We start from the raw sequence: 21,555 nt of genomic DNA on the forward strand, positions 1-21,555 counted from the left end.
TCAGGTCCAATTTCGTCTCGAATTGTAAATAACAATCTTAAGATAAAGTAATTCATTTCGCATCATTTATTTTACAATGATATTTTTATTGTTATTATTTTTATATTATTCTCGGATTAATGTAATTTTTATTAGTAATTAGATGGTGTCATTGAATAAAGTTATTAAGTGAATTTGTTTGAATTTTTTATGATGATTTGTTATAAGTTGATTTAGACTATCATTAAATATAATTCATAAATTTATTTTAAGATTATCAATTATTCCAATAAACATATTTGGTTGATTGATCAAGTTGTTCATCTTTGTTATCTCATATTATTTTAATTTATGGTTTAAGACCTATTAGGAAACCCTATTCCTTTTCCTAGAGTCCCCATCCCTCTCCTGCTCAATAGAATATTACTAGAATTAGAATTTGTCAAGAAAGATTATCAATTATTTTAGTAACTATAAAAGTATTATCAAAATTAACATCCCATGTGCGAAATACAATTCATATGATTCAATAAAAATGTGAGTTTTTAACACGCATTTATTATTGAACTAATTTTTACGGTATTAACGGGTTAATTATGTGATTCAATTCATATGATTAAACCGTTGGAACAACTAGGGGTGGCAACGAGTCAGGGCGGGGACGGTTTTGTATTATCTATTCTGTCTCTAATACTTGCGGTACGGTTTTGGGGAATCCTATTATATGTTTAGAGAATTTTTTGTCATTATACACATCCCTTACGGATCCTTTGCGGGTTTCGGTTATTCTCATCCCAAAATAAACAATATTTTTAAATCAATACACACATAAACTTGTAAGATATATCATTGTCTCAAATTGGTCTCTATCTCTAATATGAAAGTTTCAAACATCATATTCATCTAACACCCAATGTATATGTATAATCTTAAATTTTCAATCTCAACAATCAATTTATTTTAAATGAGAAAAAAATCTAAACTTCAATTTTAGTTCATTTGAAATGTAATAGTTGTAATGCGTATCTCACATATATATTTCAAGGATCCACATGGCTAATTTTGTAAAATATCAATTATTCTTACGGTTATTTTTTGGGGATCCCATTGTTATTCACGCGGGTACGTTCGGTTATCCCCACAATTCGAATATAGCAATCCCCGTCCCGTCCTCATTTGAACTTCGGGGGATAGAACTTCCCACATCCCCATTCCCGTGGGTGAAGATTTCAGTTTTTCCCCATCCCGTCAGTTAGGATCCCCAATTTCCGGTTTTTTCCTACCCGATTGCCGCCCTAGGAACAACCAAATTTTCATGCCATAGAAGGAGAGGGGGATATGGGTGCATTGCAAATGGCAAGCATGAATCAAGGATAAGTTTTGACTAGTGAAAGCTGTTTGAAAGGAATTGGTGCGGCTATTCCAACCATGCAACCATTGCATTCGGAGAAATCATGAATAGAACCACGAGGTGCCAAGCGTTCTGGTGGGCGCCACTCGCATCCCTCGACTCACGACAACGCGGAGCGCAAGCAGAACATTGTGGTTTCGTGATAGATGGAACTAATAATTGCGTTTTTGTGAATAGTGTACTTACGTAAACAGAAAACTTTGGTGCCCACTGTTGCCCCTGCAAATCTTGTGCCGATATCGTTTTAATTTCGATGCTCCATTACTCTTTTCATATGCAAATTGTTAAGGCTTGGCCAAGAAGAAATGGATTACAAATGTAAATTAAATATTTCCTTTTTGTTTTGCTCAATGATGATAATGGAAAAGGGCCTTGGATTAGGAGACATGTCAGATGCCTGTATTTTTGGTTACATGGTCATGTGGGAGTTGTTGGAAAAAACCCGTGGCATAGCAGTGACAATTGGCTTACGATTCATATATTATAATAATAAACCCTAATAATGCTTTCTCTACATGTTCATCTTGTGTCTATACCATGTTCTTTTTTTAAAAAATGAAATTGTGGGTGCTTATCAGATTCTCTTGCGAGTCCTCGGCCTCCTTTGCACGCCAAAAAGGAGTTTCAACATCTGGTCTGCAGACACTTCCCATGGTTATTTACTTTATAATTTAACTTGCTATTGTATGTAATCTTAATGAGATTGTTCATATAACCCATTCCTCGAGATAATTTTCGAAAAATTATCAGTTTTTCATAGGCAGAAAGTTTTGGACAGACTCCTCTAGACCTCTACTAATCAGAATTATTAAAGGATTCTTAATTTTGAGAACGAGTTGCAGTGTATAGAAAAGACCTTTAATAGACTTGGGTGATCCATCAAAACAAATTACAATATTTGATAATCAGATCCATCTAGTCAATTGACCTGCGAACAATCATAATCGCCCTATATTTAACATTGCAAGCTAGAACCATTATATATACCTCCTAGTCAGGATGGAAATGAGCTAGAGACTCTCCTTCACCACTCCCTCGTTGTGCTTTCAACTCTCACGAAATAATATCGGTTGTGATTCTTCGTCCACGTCAAAAGATGAATCTTCAACTACCATAAAGACTAATTTATTCCATTAACAATTATCTCTACCGAAAAAGTGTCATTATCAAAAATTTAAATTAAAATGTAAAGATCATAAAGTATTTATTAGAGTTTAAAATGATAAATTATTATTTTTTAATAAAATGGTAATTCCTATATAACTATGAATTATGATTCCCTTAGTTTTGGACTAAATGATGATTCAAAGTATTAATTATATCATTATTGTTGTCTTACATGACGCAAACAAAAAAGTTCGATAATTATGAAATTTGCATGACTCAAAAGTTATGGAACAACTGTTGCTCCATCTTTTCTTCTCGCCATGTGGGATTAAGGAGAAAAAGAAGATAGTTTGCCTCGTCTTCTACCTTTGTTTATTGAAACCAAGAAAAAGGGTTTAAGTTTTTATATCTTAAAAGTTTTCAAAATCGAGTATTTTTAGGATAAAATTATTAAAAAGAGAAATGTAAAAAGTTTGGGATGTTTATTTCATGCGTTCATGGTAGTTTATATATGTTAATAAGATTATATATTATACTAAAGTCGTAATCATGAGTTAACTGATATGGTACGTTTAAATCCATCACAATATATATTTCAGTTGTAACTAAAATTATTAATATTGTGTAATTTTTAAAAATAAACAAAATGGCATAGTAGATTAAAACTTAGGTTATAATATTTTTAGAATTCTTCGTAGGCTTGGGTCTAAAGATATTTTAAGAGCCTTGGGTGGAATCCAATCAAAGGGATAATGAATGATTATTTTGGATAGGAATGTCCTTTCAAACTATACCCACCATCGAATTCGTGGGCATCTTTTCGACTCATAGGATATCTAATATTTCCCATCCTTTATGAGCCAGTGCCAGGATGAAAGGTGTTTTCAGGGCCTAAATTGCAGCAGCAGCTACTTGTTCTTTTCAAGTTTTTCTTGGGAAATTGAGATTTACATGGATGTAGCTGAATAAAGATGATAGAAAAGTGTCTTTCTCCCCTCCATTTTACATGTGTGATGTGCCTTGGTTGCCTTTCTTAAGGTCATTCCTGCACTTTTCAAAGTAAATGATGTTGGTTATGGTATGAATGAAAATAACACATGTTGTACGTTTTCTTTCCACTATTATTTGTCTCCCTTCTCTCACTGGAGAGGTTATTGTGGCGGACATAGGAGGAACCCACGCCAAGATTGGAATATGTAAATAGATTCTCTACTTTTTCTTCCTTAACAAACTTATTCTCCAACCACAGCTTAGTTTTGAATAAACTAATGATAGCTGGGGTGGGCGGACAAAGCCTGAACCCATCTTGATTTTGGGTCTTGTGATCAGAGATGCCCACTTCAGCTCTTTTTGCAGGCTCATTTAATCCAAACTATGTCAATAATAATCATATTTTAAATCTGCCACCGTTGTACATAAAAAGTTGATACATAAATTAATATGTATACCAAGAAGTATTTCTTTATAGTTTATTCTTCTTCTGATCCATTCACTTATGCTCTCATGAACCTTTCCTTCATCTATTTATCATTTACACCACCCTCCAATTCTCATATTGTCATCATCTATAACTTTTTGTATAGACTAAAAAATTAAATTGTCAATAATCACCTTATTTTCATTAATAAATTCTTATATTTAATTTGATATAACTTAATCTTTTATCTCACCCACAATATGGGACACTTTACATTACCCCCAATTCTTATAGGCTCATAGCTCTGAATTTTGTAGAAACATTGCAGAAAAAGCCTTGGACCAAGCTAGACAAATGGTAATGCATCCTTTGGACCCTTCAAATATATGTGGCTCCGTCACTGTATGCATCCTTTGGACCAAGCTAGACAAATGGTAAAGCATGCACATTCTTTTAAGTGTTATGAATGCTGCTGCTACATCTAGCCACCATTGGATAGAGTTGGTTATAATAAATAAATTTATCTCCTTTATAGTTGATTTATCTCTAGTGAAATTTCATTTACAGGAGATTGTAGAGACTTTAACAGCACCCAAAATATTATGGTTCAATAGTTTCGGTGCGATGTAAACAGAGCAATTCATGCATTGATAAAATTATTTTTAGATTTTGATTCCAATATATATTCTACGCTTAATGTCCCAATTGTATTTCAAATATTATCTTCGTGAAGCAATTTCTGATTAACTAACATAATATTCTCATTAAAAAAACTTACCAATAAACATAAAAAAAGATCAATCATATAAAGTTAAAATAGAATAATAAATATCTAATTTCAACATAATAGAAGGACTAAAACTGTAATGAAATTTGGCATAAATACCTCCTCCCTTCAATTCCGAACCTATGCCCATAATTAACTTTTAAGTTCATAGTTGGATCCATTTCCAACCTAGAAAGCCTGAAAACAATAATCCTCAGTGCTCATCCCCATCAAGAACAATGGAAGGACAAGGTGAATATGTAAGATTGGGAGCCAATAAGTACAGAGAGAGGCAGCCTATAGGAACAGCCGCTCAAACTCAAGATGCCAAGGACTACAAGGAACCACCTCCAGCACCACTGACCACTGTTCGAGCCAGGCGAGTTAAGCTCATGGTCCTTTTACAGGGCCGGCATAGCAGAATTCGTCGCCACTTTCTTGTTCTTTTACGTTACTGTTCTAACCGTGATGGGTGTCGTCAAATCTCCAACCAAGTGTACGACAGTGGGGATCCAGGGCATCGCTTGGGCTTTCGGTGGCATGATCTTCTCTTGTCTACTGCACCCAGGCATTTCAGGTGGGCATATTAACCCGGCGGTGACGGTTGGCTGTTCTTAGAGAGGAAGTTGTCGCTGGTAAGAGCAGTCTTTTACATGATAATGCAATGTCTAGGAGCCTATGTGGCGCTGCCGTCGTAAGGGCTTCGAAAAGAGCCAGTACGAAAGACTAGGCGGCGGTGCAAAACCGTTAACAAAGGCTATAGCAAGAGCAGTGGCCTCGGAGCTGAAATCGGTACCTTTGTTCTTGTCTATACCTCTCTCCGCCACGGATGCCAAGCGTAATGCGTGACTCCCACGTCCCGGTAAGCAAAAAAGCGACAGTTACCGTCCCATCTCAAATTATTATAGCTTTTTATTGAATTTAAATGAATGTCAGATCCTGGCGCCACTGCCGATTAGTTTCGCCGTATTCCTAGTTCACTTGACAACAATTTCGGTCACCGGAACGGCATTAATCCGGATCGGAGCCTTGGCGCAGCTTATTTACAAGGAGCAAGCATAGAACGACCATGTGAGTCTTTTTATATATAAACACAATGAATTTGATTTGAAAACGTTCCGTCTAATGCAAAATCCTGTATGGGTGCAGTGGATATTCTGGTAGGGCCTTTCTCGGAGAAGCACTGGCAGCTTTGTACACCAAATAGTGATAAGGGCCATCCCTTTCAAGTCCAAATAAGCCTTGATGGTGGAAACAGGTGGTTTATATGTGTCATCTGTGATGTTTCATTTTCTTCTACGATGAATGGGTTTGGTGTTTAGTTTCCCTGGATGTAATTAAAATGGTCGGTTAAAGGACAACTATGGATTGGCTACTACTAGTGGTTCCATGCTAGTGAACTTTGTTATGTAAGGAGGATTGATCATTTTTCTACTCAATAAATTATCAGTTGGGTTAGTTTTACTCTACATATTAATTGAGGCTTAAGTCTTGTCCTTGTAGATCAAACTTATCATTTTCGTTCTTATCTATTTTCGCATCAATTTAGCCCTTAAAATTATTTAATTACATCATTTCATGCCCTTTCCTAAATTATAAATCCTGGGTTAGTGTTTAGAGGTAATAGGGTTATGATTTAGGGGTTAAGAATTATAATTTAGTGTTTTAAGTTAGGGGTACAATTATATAATGATGCAATTAGGTAATTTTGAGGACTAAATTAATACGAAAATATGATAGGGGTAAAAGTAATAAATTGAGTCTATTACTGGGAAAAGTTACCTTTTGCTAATTGTGATCACAGATTTGATTAAAAACTGACTTTGCATACTTGGTTTCGATGAATATACAAAGACAGAAAACTGACTTTGCACGAGCTTAAAAATGATTGAAGTTTCGGTTCACCTTACTCCCACAGATGAGGAATTAGGAGAGATTATCGACACGAAACTAACTTTGAATTGAGTAGATAAGCTGTAGTTTTATTATGAACAACGAGCTTGGGCAAATTGGTTGAGAAATGGCGATAAAACATGATTTTCTTCTATAGATTTGCATCTCAAAGGAAACGCCGCTATCAAATCTCTATTATTGAATCAGATAATGAGGTGTGAATGGAGGAGGAAGTAGAGATGGAGACATTATTGAAGAATACTTACTTCTCCCTTCTTATCTTCTAGTTCTTCGAATGGAGAGTGTTGTTGGGCGTAGAATAGTGCATCATTGAGGAAACGAACTTAGCTCTAACTAAAGAATTCACTAGAGGGAAAGTGCTTTTAGCATTAATCCATTAGTCTGATGAAGAGTTCTGGTGAGGATGGTTTATGAGCACTTCTCTTTCAACACTTATGGCATATCGCGAAGAGGAATTCTCTTCGTTCTATATAAATCTTATCAAATGTGTTATTCTTATGGACTCTTTGAATCGTACTCATACTGATCTGATTTTCAAGATAAATACGCCAAGTAAACTAAGTCAATTCCGACTTATCAGTCTATATAGTCATGGACTAAATTAGTGATGTCACATTAATTGTTCAGAACTATATCGATAATATTATTAGCCCTAATTGGATTTCTGGATAGTCAATTTAGAGCATGTTATGGTTTATGGATTAATTTGTAAAGAAATCAACACTGATGGTCCAAAATAGAAATCATAAAAACAATACAAGTTATAACGTCATATCATAAACCTTATATGATTAAGATACCACTTAAATAATTTAACAATTTAAGGTGATGGGTATTGATACTAGAATATTGGTATTGATATTAAATAATCAATATTGATACTTTTGAACAATTTAGATATCAAATTGATATATTGTAACATTGTGTCCCTATTTTCAATTTATTGGTATCGACATTAGTATTTGAGTCTTGATATTGTTATGGCAGTATCGGTATTTAATTCTAGTATCGGTACTGAAATGACAGATTGTAATATGTAATTGACTTATGATATCAATATTTTCATGGGTAGTACTGATACCTTCTAATAATTAATATCGACACCATATGTATAGTATTGATACTAAATTCATCAAATTATTAAAATCATCCACAAAACATGTCTTTAACCTTTCTTATCATTCCCTAAACATCATGTATCAACTAATTAAGTTAATCCACATAGAAATATACTTAAACATACCATGATCATATAGAATTCATTAAAACTACTTTAAATACCTATAAATCATACTCCATCAAGTATTATCTCCTAATTTAATCACGGATCATACTTATTCACATGCTAAATTTACCTTATTCACTGTAGATAGTAGATATTACCTTTATTACTTTAGCAACATAATATTCAAACCACAAGATTATAACACACAAGATCATACTTAGCATTGTTCACACCAAAATAATTAAGCAACTCAAACATGGCTAAATCATTCAAACACATGTTAGAAATTTAAAAATTGTTATTAATTTAGAAAAGCTACATTAATTGCATGCATTAGTCGAGATAAAATATTCATGCTTAAGTAATAGTTATTTATGGGCGTGTGAATGTGCTAACCTTCCTCACATGTAACCATGCCCCGAACCCAAATTTGAGTTTCGTAGAGCTAAACATTTTTTTTGTGTTCTAATCTCACCTTAAACAGATTGGTGACGACTCCCATTTTTTAAAGTCATACCACTATTTTTATTTTTTTTAAAATGGTGTCAACAATGATGATGCATTATCTTTTAGGATTATATTTATTATTTTATTAAGAAATAATATAAAGTCAAAACATTATCTTTAGTTTATTATTATTTTATTCAGTCGCTATTTAGATAATGGAACTCCTCACCCTATATAATGGAGGCTTCATTAACCATTGTAAAACAAATTTATTTGATTAATGATATAACGAGAGTTGGTTTTTATAAGTATTGATTGCTTTGTGCCTTCGAAGCATTCTTCATCATTAAGTTCTCCAAGTTCTTCGTGAGGGAGATATTCACACTCCGAGTTGCCTCTCATCGCGATTAGGAGGGCTGGTTAGAGTCGATTATCGAGTTTGCCTAGTCAATTGCGAGAAGGAGAGTTGTAAGATACTATCTATCAATCACCATCATCGTCACATCATCGCATCGCCACCAAAATCCTAATTTTGGCTAAGTATTCTTATCTTTATTCATTCATCGTCTTTATTTATCTTCTTTATCTTTCGTTTATCTTCATTATCTTAATCTTAATCTTGTGTTCTTGTCTTATTTTTCTAGCAACTTTCTTCCCCATTCAAAATCCTAGACTGTAGCAACAATCTAATCCATCTTCCATCTCGTTCTTTGATTGAGTTTGATCCCCTAAGCTTGATTCTTCAACTACGAGCAACGCTCATCACTCCGCTGCCATCCCCTATCACTTTCCCAATTCAAAAACTCTAAAAGTTACAACAAAACCTTATCCATTACCCCTCTAGTTCATTGATTGAGTCTATACCCCTAGGCTTGATTCCTCGACTTTGAGAAACATTCATCATTTTCTTTATCCCTATCAATTAGTATCAGATTGGGATCATTCTTGGAGAGAATCAAGCAATATTCTTGTTCTTGCACACGAAAACCACCAAGGTACCCCCAACAGTGCTAGTTCGCGACGATTGATTATTTTCAGGTTCTTTTTACATTCTTTTAATTTTAGTTTAATTACTTTTTGTTATTCTACTGTTCTAAAAATCAACAATAAAAAAAGAAATCGAAAAAAAGAAAAAAGGAAAATAGAACAACCAAAAAAACCAAAGAATCCCAAAAAAGTAAATGAAGGAATTTGTAACCGATTTTTTTCATGTATATTCTTCATCCTAAGAGTGACCTCCAGTTAAAAATTCAAGCCAATCGAACATCAACAGACCCTAAAAGTGTCATTCAAATTTGTTCGGCATATTTAGGGTTCTTAATTGAAAATTTTCTAGAAAATTCTACTAAAGAATTTTGATATGAAATTTACAAGCATATTCCCCATCACAATCGATTTCCAAAAAAAAAAGATCATTGGAACATTAACAAACACTTAAACGTGGTGATCAAGAAAATTAATAAAATTAGGGTTCATCCATTCAATAATTTTCACAAGATATTACTGAAGGTATTTTGGGATAAAATTTTACAGGATGATTACACACTAAATATCAATATCTACATAAATTATAGGTCATTTAGACATCGAAAACCTTCAAACATGTTGCTTAAGTTGACTTGTGTTTTCTAGGTTTTTGGGTTTGATTTTCCTATTTTTTATTCTTACTGCTTTATGTTCTTTTGTTTTTCACTTTTTGTTCTTTTACATCATCTAACAAATCATTGTTCTTGTTTTAGTAGGATCAAAAGAGTTTACATACTTATTCTTCCTTGCATACTCGTTAATTAACTATTAAGTGATTTGAGAGGCAAGTAAGTCGATCTTGTACTATTTAAAACTCTCTTAACAAGAAGTCTTACATTGTTCATGTCTAAGTTCAATATCTAAAAAATAAGAAAACACTTAGTAATTCTAAGAAGTCAAACAAAGGGTAAAACTCTATTAAATTCGTATGCAAGAATGAAAAAGTATGCAAACTTTTGATCCAAAAAACGAGATCAAGGATATTTTAGATGATTTAAAGAATAAAAGGGGGAAAAATAACCTAAAGCAATAAGAATAAAAAAAATAGGAAAACCAAAACCCTAAAAAACATAGACTCAATTTGAGCAACGTGTTTGAAGGAGTTGTCGATGTCCAAATGACCTAAATTTTATGTGGAGGTCTAACTTTGAGTATATAATCATGCTATAAAATTTTATCCTAAAATATCTTCTGTAGTATCTTGTGGAAATTACCGAATAGATGAACCCTAATATTATCATTTTTTCTTAATCACCATGTTTGAAGGGTTTTTTTTGACGTTCAAATGGTCTAATTGTTTTACTAGAAACTGATATTGTGACGTGGAACATGCCTATAAATTTTGAAATAAAAATTTCTTCAGTAGATTTTTTTTTGGAAAATTTTCAATAAAGAACCTTAAATCTGCCGAACAAATTTGAATGACTTTTTTGAGTGGTCTGTTGATGTCCAATTGGCCTAAATTTTTGACTAGAGACAACTCTTAAGATAAAGAATGTACTAAAAAATCAGCTCCACATTCTTTCGCTTTCGTTTATGATATTTTTTTCAACTTTTTATCTTTTTGCCTTTTTTTATATTTTTTTCCTTTTCTTTCTGATGTAAAATAGAAAACTAACAAGAAGGAGTTGAAACAAAATTAAAAGAATGCAAAAAGAACTTGAAAACGATCAATCATTATGAACTAACTTCGTTGGGATACTTGGTGGTTTATGCGTGCAAAACAAGTAAGATTACGAGAATCGATCCAAATCTGAACCAATTGATAGATGATGGAAATAGAATGATGAATGTTGCTCAAAGCCTAGGGAACTAGACTCAATCAAAGAACGAGAAGGATAATGGATTAGGATTTTCCCTAACTTTAGGGTTTTTGAATTGGGGAAAGTTGCTGGAAAATCAAGAACAAAGAGATAAATAAATAAAAATAAGATAAATAATTGATAAGATATAATGACTCAGCCATACTAGGGTTTATGACCAAAATTATTCCCTAGGTTTTGGTGGAGATGGTGGCATGGATGATACTGATGATGAAGATGATGATTGATGTTTTGATACGATCCATTCTAATTACAACTAACTAGACAAGCTCAATAACTGACTCTAACCATCTCATAATCACAATGAAAAACAAAACGAGTGTGAATATCTCCTCATGAAGAACTTGAAGGACTTTATGAAGAATGCTTCGAATCCACAAGGTAATCAATACTTGCAAAAATGAATTCTTGTTGTTTTATTATTAAAAAAATATATGCTTTTACAATGGTTGGTGAAGCCTCCTTTACATAAGGTGAGGAGTTCCAAAAGTCCTTAGTAACTATGGAATAAAACAATAATAAACTAAACATATTTTATTCTAATTCTTAATAAAATAATAAATATAATCCTAAAAGATAGTATATCATCCTATATAAATTATATAACAAATAATCAATAAAAATATTGAAAGTTCATAATTTTTATAAAATCACGTATTATTAGTATAGAAATTTTTGCATGCAATGTCTTTACTAAAGTGGACATATCTTGAGTTTTTTACATCAGATTGACGTTTCAAGTATCGTTGGAAAGCTAAGAGATTCTATCATATCTTCAGAAGACATGTCAACCAAATAACATATGGATCCCAGTCATAATGTCTTGCAAGTCTGATGATGTTTCTGATCTTCTTTTCCAAGGCTTAGACGTATGGTTCAATTAGAAGAGTTAATCCATCTTGATGTGTGCCTTGTGGTGCATATATCACATGTGCAACTTTTATTAGTATCCCTCTTGTTTTTCTTGGAATTCTCTATAGAAAAAAGAAAATCTTGATAGCTAAAGGAAAAAGGACTGATCAAATAATTAATTCATTCTATAAGCAATTTTACACTATTTCCCCCACAATAAATTATGGAATTATCAAAGGAATTAAAGATGACGTGCATGCATCCTTGTATTAAAATGACTACTTTCCTTTTTAACAAATAACTTCTCCATACAATAAACTATGTTTATTTTCACCATTTTTACTATATAAACTCCAAAAACATATGGTATATAATTAAAATATAATTAAGTGATAAATTGGTTGCAGAATTTCTTTTCAAGTAACTTTAAACCATCGTTTTATTTTTCTAATTATATTTAAGTTGATCAGTTTAATTCGACTAATATTATCTTTGGTATAATATATAAGATGATGAATAGTGGCGGATCTATGCGTGTGTGAGGGTGAGTATGTGTATATCTTGAAATTTAAATTTTCTTCGATAATTATCTATTTTATTATGTTCACCTCATAAAAAAATTTATATTGTTATTATATATGTGATATGTTCTAAAAATATTTATAAAGTGCCACTGATAACACGGGATCGAGCATGGTTAAGCGTTTAATATTTTCTAATTTATAGTTAAAGGGAATCTTAATAGCATATGCATTGTAACAAATTGTTCAAATAATATTTAGATATTAAATTAAGCACATAAAATATATGATATATTATTTGTATAAAATAATAATGTATAATTAATACTCTCATGTTTATTCTAAGATTTAATTTTGATTTTACTAATTAACGTGTAATTTGCTCGTGAACATGTTTACGGAAGTTAGGGTCGAATTACATAAAAAATTGATTAATCTAAGAATGATTATATACGATAGTACTAAAAAAATTTAATCATTTAACAATGAATGTTTAGATATCGTGTAGTCGTTGGTGCTCAAATTGAGGACTTTTAGGGATAACAAATATCCGTTAACCAATGAGATAACTTAATTCATATTAAATAATTAATTTTTTAAGAAAAGAATTGTCTTACATCAGAACAAATTCATGATAAACTCATTAAGGATGTGGCATGATCTCAGTTTGTTATAATAAAATTGACGCCATGATCTAATAATGCCCAATTAATAAAATGAATCTACCTTATAATTATTAGCGTTAACTGAAATAGACAGTATTTATATTTCTCCAAATTATGACATAAAAGTAATTTGGGTATTCATTTACTTTATTTATAATCAAAGTGATCGTTTTCGTGATGTGTTGGGACAACGAAATCAAATTAAAATTAAAATATTAATAATGAGAACTAAATACCATCGGCCCATTGACCTGTATCGGTTGCTTAGATTAGGATTTTTTTTTCTCAGCAAATTTAATTTTATTAATAACTCATCAAACCTAAGTTAAGAGCCTCGTTAAAAATCTCCCTAACCTAATTGAAGGAAAAGAGTACTCAAAACTAGGTAATAGGTACAAACCAACCAGAAGCTAACAAAACGAAAACACTAAACAAACAATTGATCCATTCAGACAATTCCAAATATGAACCAAACTACCCACCCTTACATTGCACACCCTTAAATTAATTCAAATACCAAATACTCCAATCATTACACCTAGGAATGTTTCTGCAGGTTAAACTTGATGAAACAATTGTTGGATCATAAACTTGATCCATTATGGGAGCCTAAACCCAAACCCAAACTAAATGATGTCATTACTTACATCATTTAATAAGATGTCATTGCTTACATCATTTAATTAATGATGTCATTGCTTATCAATTTAGTTAGGTGTAGAGTTAGATATTTGTTGAATTTGTAATGGTTTAAATTAGTTTATTGTGTGGTGTAGGATTGTTCTTGAGTAGTATAAATACCCCTTCCCATTTTAGTTTTAAGCATCAAGAAAAATTAAGAGCTTCTAAGTGAGTGAAGAAGCAAGTCTTATAAGAGTGAGTTGTAGTTCTTGTTTTGAGTGAGAGTACTCTTGTAATATTTGTTTGAGTTTCAATAAAAGTTGTTTGTGTGAGTGTTTTATTTCCAACAAAGTGGCATCAGAGAGTTGGAAAGATCGAAGGTTCTCGACGAGAGGAATACGACGCCGCCAGAATTTTCTCAATCTGAGTTCTGACGCACCGCCACGCACCGCCGGAAGACTGCTGCCAGAAAATCGAGTTGACTCACCGAGTTGAGCCGATTCAGCCGAGTTGGAGCCCTGACCGAGTTGTCCAAGTCCCTCCAAAGTTTTTTTTCATCGTTTCGGATTCATCCGTGCAATCGGATTTTACAAAATCTCATTATATTGAGATATGGCAAATGTATGGCACCATTCCAAGTTCCGACACTCACACAACAACAACTACGACAATTGGAGTATCAAAATGAAGGCACTTCTTGGATCACAAGATGTGTGGGATATCATAGAGAAAGGCTATAATGAGCCTGCGGATGATGATTTTTGCTACTCTTACACCAGATCAAAAGACAACTTTGAGGATTCAAGAAAAGAGAGACAAGAAGGCTCTCTCCTCATCTATCAAGCATTAGATGATGATGGTTTTGAAAAGATTTCAAGTGCAAGCTCTAGCAAGGAAGCGTGGGAGAAGCTGCCAACCTCTTACAAAGGATCCGAGCAGTGAAGAAGGTTCGTCTCCAAACATTAAGAGGTGAATTCGAATCCTTAAACATGAAAGCATCTGAGTCTATTTTGTTATTTTCTATTTTAGATTTTGCCACTAATTATTTCGGAATTCTTATCAGCTCAACGATTCTTATTGAGATTATATTTATGAAAGTGCAATTAATGTTTTAAGTGATATGTTAAACAAAAAAGCATATTAGTTAAGTTACAATAAATTTAGAATATTGTATGTGGGAAACAAAATTTTGAAAAAATACAACTTTTCAGGTTGACTAATCGAAAATTGTATGAATTTCGTCATGTGGACATGACGAGTTTAATTATTTATTTATTTTGGGATGAATATAAAATAATATTGTTCGAAAACTTTCAATTATTTGACAATGTATGTTATGAATGAATGTTAATACTCATAACATACATTGTGTTCGAATCTAGTACCTCAAAGGATAACATAATTATTAACCATTAAATTTTATTGATTCATGCTGAACGAAGTCAGTTAAGTTATCCTTATTAGTATTTATCGACACGTATAAGCATAGACTCATAGCCCTTTTAAGGTTATTAATTTTTTAGTTATTATATTAAAAAATAGAGTTTTTAGTTCTATAAATGACTTTAATATATTCATCATTTTTATTATTTATATATTTAATTAAATATTATTTTAGTAGACTAAAATCTCTCTAGAGTTTATAACGATTTGAATTTTTAAGTAACGTGATAGATTAACTTGAGCGAAGAATGAACCAATTAGTAAGAGTAATTTGGTTTATTGGACCAAATTTAAGCTTGACTGTATGAGAATTGAGCCTAATTACGAAGAAAGGTGAGATTTTTTTTTTCTCAAAAAGATCAGGATTAGGTGTTTGGGAATGGGAGTTGGGATAGGTCTGTAAACGAACCGAATGAACACGAACGGAGGTATGCTCATATTCGTTCGTTTAACTTTAACTGAATAAATGAACGAATAAACCACAACAACGATAATCACATAAAATTCATTAGTATAAGTTTCAATTTCATAGTTAATTTGTTTGAGTACAACAAAAACATACATAAATAGTAAATAAGCTACATGAAAATAATAAGTTAAAGTCTAAAGTGTTCTACAAAACGATCTTCTTAAAATCCAAACATCTTCAACAATCTTCAACTTGCATTCATGAACAATCGTCAATTCATCATTCATCATGATTAGAACCAAGATAGCGTGAGACGTGAGCGATAAGATTGGGATTTGAAAATAGATTTTTTCTTCTTTCCTAACAATTTTAGGATTATATTTTAATTAATTGTTTTGGACCTTTTTAGTTGTATTTAAAATTAATTGAATTTTGAAAAATTAATGGGTATCATATTAAAATTTATTGAGCCTTAATATTTCAAATGGGTCTAGAGTGGTTGGGCTAAATATAAATGAACGAACATAAACGAACGAACATATTAGAGAACGTTCACGAATGAAAATGAATAAACGAGCCATCTGTTCGTGTTCATTCATTTAATTAAACGAACATAAAATATTGTTTATGTTCGTTCGTTTAATAAATAAACGAACTTCTCGCCGAACGGTTCATAAATGGTTCGTTGAATGTTCGGTTCGTTAACAGGCCTAGTTGGGGAAGACTGACATCTCGGAAAGAGGTTTTGGAATTTTATGTGGACTAAATTGAAAAAGAAGTTAATATTATAAATTATTAATTATTTTTATCATGATCAATTTAATAGAGTATATAAGTTTGAGCATTAAAAGTTCAAGGCTTTCCTCTTATAAACTTCTGATAGAATCTGATTGTTCTTTTGGTCAACTGGATTGAATGTTCAAGATATTCTCCGTCGTGCTTCTAAGAAGATGTCCTCAAGTGCAACGAGCTTTGTCGTATTTCTTTTTGGAAGGTACGTTTCGCCTATAGAGAAAGGAACCTCGATGCTCACAATCTGGCCCAAGAAGGCATCGCGAGAATTCAACCCCTTTTCTGGGTATTGAAAATGGTTAGTGTGTTGTCTAGGAGTCTGGGCGATGCCTATACGAGTGCTATTTGTGCTGTATAAGGTATGTTCCTCGGTTCAGAATCAAGTCGTTGAGCTGCCTATGGTTCGAGTGGTGAGTCGTTGAGCAGCTTAATAAATATTAGAAGGAATAGAGCCTAAAACGTTCCTACCTCTCAACAACAAGATACTGCTTTAATTAACTATTGTTTTACTTAACCCTTTCTTATCAGCCACGTTGGTTGATGTCAATACCTACCCCTTCGCAATTTAACTACTTCAATAAGAGAGTATCATTCTTTGATTTTCTTTTAATATTATGTGAAATTGGTATTTAGTTGGGATTGTAGGGTGGTTAACTAATTATAAAATAAATTTTGTATTAAATTAAATGTCAAGTCATAGATTGTATTTGCAAATATTGTTTAAATTTAAAACCAATTTAGTTAGCCTTGTATTAATTAATGTCAAGCAGCTCAGGTCTCCGGCTGGCTTTTTATTTAAATGTTGAATATTATTGTAAGATTCTATTTTTGTATAGTTTATAAATTTTAGATAAAATTATTAAAGCTCATTATTTGAGATTTTAACGCATGATCATGTTAGAGAAATTAATAATTTTTTACATGTGGATAAATTCGTTAAATTATGAATATAGATACAATAAAAAAATAATATTGAACGAATAAAATGAATAATGAAAATAATGACTAATATGGAAACTGATAGCCAGGAAGTGATTCATCTGTTAAATCCCAGTCGAAGAACTTGAGCCTATTCACCATATCCAAAAGTAGACAGAACTATAATAAAGTAGCAGATGGCTTGCAAATTACTCGTGGAAACTCACCAGGATTACATGAATTCAATACGCCAACTGCTACAGTAATAAAAATAGCTGACTTGGCTGATGCCTACCATTATAACAAAAATATGAAAACTAAATTGAGTTTTTGAGGTTCAAAGAAATATCACCAATTCCTTAAATATCATTGTCATGATAATTTTACTATTACCGAAATATTACAAACAAATAAAATTTAGTAAATGAACCGAACGTTTAGCGAACGTTAGGTGGAAAGTTCGTTATTTATTAAACGAATGGGCATGAATAAGATTTTGTGTTCGTATAATAAATAAACGAACACGACAGACTCGTTCGTTCATTTACGTTGGTGAACATTCGTAATATGTTCGTCATTTATATACATTTATGTCTATTAATTTATATTTGTTTATGTGCGTTCATTTATATTTAGCCCAATCTCTCTAGACCCATTTAAATATTAAAGCCCAACAAATTTTAATCTAATATCATAAATATTTTAAAATTCAATTAATTTTAAATACAAATAAAAAAGCTCAAAAAATTAAATAAATATAATCCTAAAATTGTTAGGAAGAAAAAATTTATTTTCATTTATGTTCGTTTATATTCATTTATTGTGTTTGTTTACGTTCGTTTATTGTATTCGTTTATGTTCGTTTATTGTATTCGTTTATGTTCGTTCATTTGTGTTCATTTATCATTTAAATGAATGAACATGAACAAGCTACATTTCTTACGAACGAACACGAACAAGAAATTTTTTGCTCGTTTATTCACGTTCGTTCATTTTTTCGATTAAAATTAAATGAACGAACATGAACATATCCCCGTTCGTGTTCGTTCAGTTCGTTTACAAGCCTAAATAAAATTCTTTAATAATTTTCGACCCAATATATGTAACAACCTAAACCAGTACGACACACAGTCGACCGATCAGAGTGCCACACGAAAGCACCAAAGTGGCTTACCAAAATTTTCTTAACTTACACAATTGAAAACATTCATTGAAATTACCCATGATAAAATAAAAATAATTACATAAATTAATTCACATAGGGAGCTCCCTAATATCATTTCAAATACACAGACAATTAATTTAAAACGAGTTACCTGATTATGCAAATAGGGTTTCAAAATAGAAAATGAAGGTTTCAGAATATACATGCCCTCTAAAGAACTCGAGACGTACTCTTCTCTGAACCTGGTCTGAATCATTACTGCACAAAATACTCATCCACTGCTCTTCACCTAAGAATCTGCATAAGGAAACAAATTTCAAACGTTGAGCTAACTAGCCCAGTTCCACACTAACACTAAAATATACTAAATGGGGTTCATTAATAATGTTTAAGCCAACTGATAAATAATATATTGATTATACGAGTATACTCACTCTCTACTCTATGGTAGACAACATGGTGCGACTGAGGGATTTTGCATATCAGAGCTCACGCACCCCTATCTACCGAGGATGAAGCCCAAAAATCTCTACATCGGACACAACACCCTCGACTAACCCCCCCTTGCGAGTGTCAGACCTTGCGCCCCAGTTCGCAATTTAAAGCCTTGCGCAATACCTAAGGAAATCCAGACTGATTCTAAATTTTGTCACCATATCTTTGCTAAAGAAGTCGAGTGTCCTGATCGTTTCCTGAACATCAATCAAGGCTAGTTTTTGTCACCCTAACTCATTTCATTTCTACATGTAATTAAGCATTATTATTGCTTCACTTGTAATCTTATTTGAGAGTAATATAGAGTTCTTAGGAACCCCTATTGACCTTTAAAAACTTTTGGGTTTTATGCCTAAAACTGAACGAGGGTAACGTACTCACCCTTAGGTATCGATACCTTATTAAATTAAAGCTGAAAATGGGTGACTAGTATCGATACTATCAACCAGTATCGATACCATCCGTGGTATCGATACTGAATTGGCTTTGATGTAGAAAATAGAATCTTGGTATCGATACTCTACTAAGAGTATCGATATTGATATCGATACTCCCTTAGTATCGATACCAAAAGTGGCTACTGGATTTCTGATCTCTTGATACCAAACCCTTAGTATCGATATTCCTTTAAGGGTATCGTATTTCCCTTCCGATATCATGTATTTAAGCCTGAAAGAATAACAACATCAATATTGGTCCCTCCAGTACCAATACTTAGACTCGTGAATGCACTTTTGGCATTCAAACTTACCTATTGACACTTGGGGTTCCCATATGTTATTAATATCTATGTGATTACAAGGGGTCATAAAGGCTTTAAATATATTATAACATAAAACATAGAGTTCACCACGAACATGCTCCTCAAGCTTTAATCTCAACTTTCATGCTATAATACACTTCTAGTGACCCTCTAAAGAGATAAAGAATCATAAGTGTGGTTACCTTGAATTTCTTGGTTAATAGCAAACCTATAATTCACTCAAGAGGTGTCTTCTCTTTTCCCTTAGTTTTTGAACTCTCTCCTACCTCTTTCACTAAACAAGGTAGAAAATGGATTACTAGTTTAACTAGATGTTCAAAATAATTTAAATACACTCTCCATAATTCAAATCCACCAAAACATTTAGAATTTATAGATTCTCATAACCCTCCAAAACCCATTTTGGAAACCATAGTCGAAACTTATAATATGGATCTTAAAATGAAACTTGAAGGATGGTGATTCATATTCTTACCTTAGATTAACCAAACTAGAATGGAAATACTTGAATTCTTGACTTTTGAAATAAAGAGGAATTGGAAATGATGGTAAAAGAACAAGAAAATTTGGTAAGATATTATGGGGGAGTGGTTCACGTAACCCAACTTAAAAATAAGGGGCTTTCAGCTTTCAAAATAAAATGGCTAAATTATAATTTAGTCCTTTTGACTCTAAATTAAATAAAATCACCATTATCCCTTGGGCTAACTCAAGCCCAAACCTTAATTAGCTAAATCCAAACATTTTATTGGGTCCTTGGTTCGGTTTATGGGTTTCGGTTGGCTCGAACTACTACACATATTTCTGGGTGTTACAATATTAGATAACATACATCAAGTTTCTATAATAATTTTCGATTCATATATAATGTCATTCAAATTTATTTTCTTTCATCATTAATCTTAGTTATATAGATCTAATTAAGCCAAACTTTTTATAGAAGCAACAATTTTATTCAAAAGAAATATCTCAAATTACAATAAAGATTTACAATTACATCGTAAATTAATCACATAATTAAGAAAATTCCTATACATTGAAGAGCTAGCAACTTAAGATCACACAAGGACCATACAAGGAAATAGGGGTAAGCATTCGATCGAGTCGAGTAAAAAATTTGAGTTATTTGAGTTGATGAGTCGTATTTTACAACTCGAACTTAACTTAAAATTTTTTCGAGTCGACTCGAGTTTAAGAAATTCGAGTCGAGTTATTGAGTTTATATACTAATATTATAATTATTATAGTATTAAGACAATGATTTGTTCCAAATTTTGACTTTATTTAACCATATATATAATATTCTTTCATATATAATGTTATTTAATATATCAAATACAATATAAAATATGAAATATTCATAATATTATATTTTAAAGAAAGTGTTTTGAGGGTAAAATATTGATGAGAGTATAAATTAGTCAAATAATTTATAAAAGAAAAATTTGCAAACAATTGTTGTCAAAGACCAAATTGAGTAAATGCAAAGTTAAGGGACTAAATAAAAAGAGAGTACATCTTTTAAAAAAGGGTAAAAATTGAAGTTACATTGGTATTCTATTATGTATATGAGCATGTGGTTCAAATTTAGTAAAAAAACATTTAAATAAATCACAAATTGAAGGAATAATGAGATTATGAAAATTTGAAGGACTAAACTTAAAAATAAAAAATTGTTATAAAAAACAGGAATTGAAAGTACATATGTATTCTACTATGATTTAGGAGCATGTGGCTCAATTAAAAGACTTAAAATAAATGATGAATTGAAGAAATAAGGATATAAAAAATTAAAA

General features: G+C 31.9%; 1 pseudogene; it reads left to right on the plus strand.

The window, feature by feature from the left end:
- The first annotated feature begins 4,843 nt into the window (after positions 1-4,843).
- On the plus strand, positions 4,844-5,887 carry LOC120135597 (annotated as a pseudogene).
- Positions 5,888-21,555: the final 15,668 nt, after the last annotated feature.

The sequence above is a fragment of the Hibiscus syriacus genome, unplaced genomic scaffold, assembly GCF_006381635.1.
Source record: "Hibiscus syriacus cultivar Baekdansim isolate YM2019G1 unplaced genomic scaffold, ASM638163v2 tig00110610_pilon, whole genome shotgun sequence".
NCBI classification, from domain to species: domain Eukaryota; kingdom Viridiplantae; phylum Streptophyta; class Magnoliopsida; order Malvales; family Malvaceae; genus Hibiscus; species Hibiscus syriacus.